This window comes from Ipomoea triloba, chromosome 12 (assembly GCF_003576645.1).
Source record: "Ipomoea triloba cultivar NCNSP0323 chromosome 12, ASM357664v1".
Taxonomy (NCBI): Eukaryota; Viridiplantae; Streptophyta; class Magnoliopsida; order Solanales; family Convolvulaceae; genus Ipomoea; species Ipomoea triloba.
In genome coordinates, this window is record NC_044927.1 from 15,669,212 (window position 1) to 15,675,989 (window position 6,778).

The window sequence follows — 6,778 nt, forward strand, 5'->3', positions numbered from 1 at the left end:
TCGCCCTCGGTCCAGTGTTTCCCTCAGTTAAGTCCAGTTGAGTCCGGTTTCTGTTCTTGATAAGTTAGGGGGCAGGGCTTAGTAATAATTTAATTCTCTTTAAGGTTCTTCCCCCATGGTTTATCATTGTTAATATGAATGGAACTCCCTCTATACCCGTTTATTGAGCCTTAAAGGCCTGTTTAAACCTCCTTTAATGGTATCTCATGAGGTTGTTCAAAACGTTAGTTTTGTATTACTGAATTTTAAGTATTAACAATACGTATTCAGATTAAGGTCTGCCCCTTACTAAATTCCTTGAAGGAATTTTGGGGCAGGGAAGGAAGGCCGCAGAGAAGGATCGTTACCCCCCTTAAATTCCCCCCCGGGCGGCTCCTTGAAGACTCCAAACTATTTACCCCTCCAACCCGGAGACCGCCCTTCTGCCGCTTTCCCCGCTCCCTAAGTCTGATTGAAGCTCTCGAGCCCGTTCCGAAGTGGAGGATTGGATTAAGCTTCCTGTTTGGTTGGCGTTCAGTCTTTCTGGATATTTTTCTGAGAATGAAAAGAATAAATAAATGCTGCGAGGCATGGTTTGGTTTACCCTACGAGGCTAAGCTCTAGTCTCTTTTGACACCGGTCCCGTATTAACCACGGTTATCTTATTTTATTACCACAAAGTTATCTGATTCTAAAAAAGACAAGCAAAAAGAAATACGGGATTTTATGCGAGGAAAGTCAGTCCCTCTGCACTCTAAAGACCGACGGATTCTCTCTCTTCTGCGTACGGCCTACGGCTATTCACTCCTTCCATCTCCTTCGGGCAAGCAACCAAGGAAGAGAAAAAGCCAAACATGAAAGTTAGCTGCTGGGAAAGTGGGGAGTCAACCTACGAGCACGGAAGAGCGTGGTACCGCTACCCCTCTCTAAGTAAAGGTAAGATTCTTAGCCCTGTTGATGACTCCATCTAAAATACAATAGGGACAGCCGTTTCCGGCTGCTCGTTTCGTATCTTGAAGAAAGAGTAGGCTTAAGTAATAGGGGTCAGGTCAATAATAGCTATGCTATTGCCCTACTGATTTCAGGCCTCCGCCCGATCCCGAGGATAGGAAGAGTCAGATGATACCGTTAGGCTCAATACCGATGAAAGAGGGATCTTTAGGAACAAAGCGTGCCGAAGCAAGAGGAATGAGCTACCTTTGATACGGACGGATTATCCCCCACCGATGAAAAAGAAAGAATAGGCTAATTATAATACTAGAACAAGAAATGACAAATAAAAACAGATTCTTACTATCTATAAAAAATAGGTGAGTGTCAAGTGTACAATTCATAATCTACTTTTAAAGCTTGTGGAGTTGCTTGTACAATGATAAATCTGAAATAACGTATTAACGGATTTCAGATTTATCTACGCTTATTATGGATGTGGTGGTTTATTTCTGATTTCTCCTTGGACATCTTCTAGCCGTACATTATTTGATCTGGCTTTAGCCGTTGTTTGTTGCTCTACGAGCCGTTGATAGTTGCCCTGGCTCTAACGAGCCGTTGCTTGTACGTTATTTAGATTTGGGGGATTTGGTATTTTGTAATTGTCATTGGCCTTGGCCTTGGCCATTGGCTTTGCCTTAGCCCTGGCCTTGGGTTTCCCAATCCTGGTATTGGCATTGGCTTGTCTTTCTAGTGGACTGAGAGAGCGAGCTCTAATCTAAATTCTAAAAAAAGACTCACATACTTCATTCTTAATTGAATGTACGATCTTAGAATGGATGCACAGAATCCACGATAAGAAATGTCCCTTAGACTCTAATCGTCTTCTTTCGTTCTTCTTAAACGAAAGGATATCTCATTCATTCTATTCGGATTCGGGGATCTTTAGTAAGGTAAACAAAAGGGCTAAGGACTGGAATAGGCTTTCAACCTACGACCGAAGTAAAGGACTTCCCTCTGTAAGAGTCGAGCTTTCCCTTTCCCCTCCATACACTACTTTTTAAGCATATGGGAGACCAAAAGCCATATCTACTACCTACTCAATATCTCATCTCCCCTCTTTGGCTTATGATATAGAGCTGGTTTATTTGATACTGCTCCTTTACCTTTAAATGAAATGCTTTCAATACTCCTATTCTCATAAGAGTGCTTGACAGAGACAGGGCTGTCTGTAACCTTTCTCCCAAGGGCTGAAGTGCAAGATAACTCCCAAGATAAGGCCTATATGGGCTCGCCGGAGGAGTAGAAGGAGAATTTTCGTAGGGAGAATTTCACTATGAACTCCTCGGACAATCCTAAGTAAGGAGCAAATGAACTTAACCTTTAAAACTTGGCTTTCTCGCTGGCTTGAGATATGTCCTATGACTACCACTTTTTCGGAATTTTGATTCGGACATCTTTTGAATTGAATTCAGAAGCATTTAATGCCAGATCTTCGACTAAGGATTTTTTTTAAAAACCCAAAACCTACCGGCTTTGACAGTGGCCGGAGGCCATCGGAACAGATCTCTCACTGGTATACCGAAAAGCACAAAAAAAAGAATTCATCCGAAGCGGCAGGTTCTCCCCTTTCTCAGTAGGGCCCGAAATCCAGAAGTGTTTTGATGTTCGGAGAAGCCTTTGCGTGTAGAATTTCCATATATTGAGATGGATGAAGGGCTTCCGGCAAAGCACCAGGGGGTAGCTCCCGCACCCGTTCCTGTACACATACACATGTCGGCGTAGGTAGCTGTGTCACGCTAAGTAACTGATAGATTCTCTCTCAATTTAATTACCTCCCCTATGGTGTCTCTTTTGCAAAGAGGTTTGTTTTCGGGGCTTCATTGATTAGTACTTGGGATCTTAGTTCTACATGATGCCGGAATTGGATCTACTATTAAGGATTGTTAAAGGACAACTGGCGCAAGTCTGCAAAGATGATTAAAGAAGCTTTCGTGAGTGGTTATGCCGGATCTCTCAGCCCGTTCATAGAGGAATCCTTTTCCGAATCTTTCACCATTGTGACCCCCCTGGAGAAGGAGGATTCCCACTTCCATAGTGGAAGGCATAGTATGAGGTACTGCCCGGTTCTCTTCTACCCTATCCACACCGCCCATCTATGCTGATCGAGAGCCCGACCCATGGTGTGCTAGTTCCAGGAGCTATAAACTAAAAAAAAATGGGAAAGAGTACAACGGGCCCCTTCATTGATAAAGGTAGGTCCGCCTAGAGAGGATAGCTTATCTAGGAAAGGAATGAAAAGGCAAATGGTTTCCTAGGAAGGAGATGGTGGTTGGTCGGCTAAAGGTTAGAGTTAGAGGACTAAGTCGAAGCGCAGCACATAAGCGCATATTCATTCTCGGTTCCTCTGTTTGTTGCGAGAGAGCTAATCGAACGGGAGGGCACTAAACCTTATGTTGTGAGGAAGGGCGAGTGACGAAGAAAGAAGTGCCATGAGCAAGGCAAAATTATAAGTATGATTTAAAGTTGGTTGCCCTTTACCTTAACCGCTTATAACCAGAGCAAGCAATAAATCTTCTATTTCTGGCGGGAAGTCAGGCAAGGCGCTTTTAAACCCTCCTGATCGCTCTTTAATCGGTTGCACCTCATTCCCATCCTCCCTACGTCTTCATCTTCAAGACGAGCTTCTTCCTGTTTTTAGGTTGACGAGTGAAGGCTCCCAGAGATCTTCCTTTCAATGAGGCATTCTCAACTCCTTTATTTCATTTCTCATACCGGCACTTTTAGAAAGTCCTAAAAAAGCGTGGAATGAATATGGTAGAGTGCAAGCGGCAGACACATAGGCAGGTGCCTGCAGATTGGATTTCATTGGCAGGGGCAACTTACCTTATTAGATAGGGGGGGGAAAGCGAGAGCTTCAAGAACAAGGGCGATTGGAAGGAGCGACATATCGATATACATATATAACCAACCTCACAGATCCAACTAAATCTTTTACACCGATGTATCGTACTCTCGCGACCGGGTCATCATAAGAAAAGACTGCTAAATCTTTCCGAAGTGAGAGAAGGAGGGAAGACGCGCTACAACTAACATAACAGCCAGCTGAAAAACGTTAGCTAGCTAGGCTAGCGCGCAATGGCTTTCTCTGATAGGGGCTCGCTTCTTCAAGCTCCGCCCAACCTATACAAGGTGCTGCTCGCTTTCTCTCAGCCACTAGTGGCTTATGTAGTGGTCGGCATTCCTACGTGCTCCTCCTTGCCCCCCTACTTAAGAATCCAAAGGTTACCTTTGGATGTTGTCGTGACGCTTTGGTTACAAAGGTTACCGGGGTCTAGGTTTATGGATGGATTCAGTCAGCGAAAGTCCCTCCAACTCAATCAATATCAACAACATGTCGTGACCGGTTAGGCTTGGTTTCTTTTTTCATAAAATAAAGTAGGTTTCGGGGCTTCATTGATTAGTACACCTCAGGTGCTGGTAAGGTCGGGACCGTGGTCGCCCGTCTCCGGTTTGCCGGCCGATAAGATCTCTGAGATTGACCAGCCAGCTGGGTTGGTTTGGCTATTCTTTTCTATTGAAAAGGAGTCAGCTGTCTGCGCGAGTCACCTTCTTCTAGGCTCCGCTGGACGACACGGCATTTTCGTTCAAATATAGGCCGGCCGTACTTGTGATGGTTCCCAAGGATCCAATATGACCACTTAGGTCTACGTTGCCACGATATTTTTCTATGGAAGCGGGCGGGTTAGAAGTTCGGCCCGGTTTTTTTGGTGTCGTAGGGGAGGGGTTGACCTTTCTAACGCATATTCAGTCGTACCGGCATGGCCCCACTGATTTGTTTTCGATCGGAACATCAAGCAGCGCAACCCGGTTCTACTTGACTAAGCCCGTGCTCCTCCAAGGAGAGAGTTTGCTTTACCCAACTCCCTTTTTGATAACAAGGCAGAAATCCCCGACCCGACACTCGTTAGTTTCAAATGAAGAATGAATGGTGCCCTAGCAAGCACCTACTCCTATCAAAAAGCTTGACTTTACTAAACAAGCAACGGTAAAGGGCTTTGCCTCCAACAAGCAAGGGCTGAGCTACCGCGAAAGCCGTTGCGCTAACGCGCATCCGTTTCCTTGGTGCAGCAAGAAAACTCCTGCGCCTTTATAATGCTTTCGCGGTAGAGCAAGGAATCCGCTTCGCGGCTTTTTACTTCTTACTCACGCACAACGGCTTCTTATTAACATATAGCTAAGTAGCGTTAGAAGCCGTTGCTTGTTCTTTATAATAGAAGCTTTCGCGCAGCTCAATCCCTTGCTTCTTGCCTTATATTACTTAGTCAAGCAAGCTTTCGCGCTAGGCGCTCACCTTTTTTGGCTTCCCTAAAATAGAATATTTGGAAGTTGGTAAAGACCCGCCCCTTGTTTCAGTCAGAATGAGTCCCCGGGATCCCGGGACATTGGCTTCCGCCAACAGTGAACTATTAAGGATCGCATCCCGCGCATATTCTACATTATAGCCTGCAACTGATTCAGCTTCCGCTTCTGGGAGATCAAATGGAGCTCGATTAGTTTCTGCTAGACGAGAAATAAAGAACATAACCAATACAGGGAACAAGGGAATACCGGACCATATCTGCTTTTGCGCCATGACAATCTCACTCGAATTACGGGAACCTACACATATTAGTACAGTATACCGGGGTCCCCGGCCAGAACCACACGTGCAAGTTTCCCTGCATGTGGCTCGTCCGTGCTTTCCGAGGCGCTGCCTGTGACTCAGCATGGGAGAAGGGGGGCGGAACTGCACACTTTCGTGTTCAGAGCATTGTCCGAGTGAGTAGGCAGCGCCTACCAAGCAAAGCTTTCTTGAAGAGGCAGGGCTGGTTCCTTTTCGGCGCCCGCCCTTTATTTATTTAGATGTTGAGGCAAGGCAAGCCCCAGGAAAGTATAGGTTGGTTTGCTCCCAGCTCCATCTCGGCCGGCATCTTGCTCTCGAGGGGGTGGGCCCTGGAGCGAACTACTCATTGCTGTGTTGCCCCAACCCAAGGAAGGGCATTTGGTGAGGAGCATTGTTTTGAGGGAGAGAAAGCGTGGTTGACAAACCAATCATCGGAGGCGACTGGACTGGAGTGCTTTCATCAAATGATGCATGTGGGCTGAGCCATTCCCATCCCAAGTGGTGGCCCGATTCGGCCTGGCCCGGTCGGGAAGAGATTTACATAGAGACTACTGCTATCCGGGAATATCTTTCTATGTTAGCTAGCGGGGGCGGGCTTTCCTATGGTAGTCCCGCTGCGGCCTCTGACCGTCCGTCCCATCTCATCTTGATTTGGCTATACTTATATGTAGCCTGCCATGTTAGCTCCACATGAGAGCCTTTTAAAGGCTAAAAAGACACTCATCAGTCAGCTCGGCCCCTTTCCTATTTCGCTTTTCCGCCTATTAAGAGAATAGGTCCCGAAAAAGCGGCCCGCCTTTCATCATATACCAGCTGCCACGCACGAACCAATAGAAAGGATTTAACCGCCCCTCTCTAGATAAGGAACGCGCCATCACCTACAGCCCTTTCCTCTGCCGGGGACTTCCACGAAATGAAAACGGGCGGCATCGTCGTATGCTCCACTTTTGTTGCCCTGGTTTATATCCCGGAGTACTCCTATGGCCGATCTGTCACCCAACCTACTTAAACAACCTAAAGGCTTGGCCCCGTCCCGTTTGGAGAATGACCCCTTATGGCACGGCTTAGTCAGTTATTCTCGCAGTTCAGATAAGATTCGGACCGCCACTTCTCTGAAAGCATGGTTCTTGCCTCCCTCCCCCCTTTGAGCTCGTCCATTCGTTAGGTGATCCCTTGCTCTCACGTTCGACTGTTTTCTCGTCG

At 46.5% G+C, this 6,778-nt stretch overlaps 1 long non-coding RNA gene across 1 annotated transcript; it reads right to left on the bottom strand.

Annotated features, from left to right (window-relative positions):
* Nucleotides 1–3,897: 3,897 nt before the first annotated feature.
* Nucleotides 3,898–5,075, bottom strand: LOC115999223. Its single transcript, XR_004094003.1, has 2 exons — nucleotides 4,238–5,075; nucleotides 3,898–4,198 (listed from the first exon to the last, which is right to left on the bottom strand). It is a non-coding gene; the product is annotated as an uncharacterized LOC115999223 (long non-coding RNA).
* Nucleotides 5,076–6,778: the final 1,703 nt, after the last annotated feature.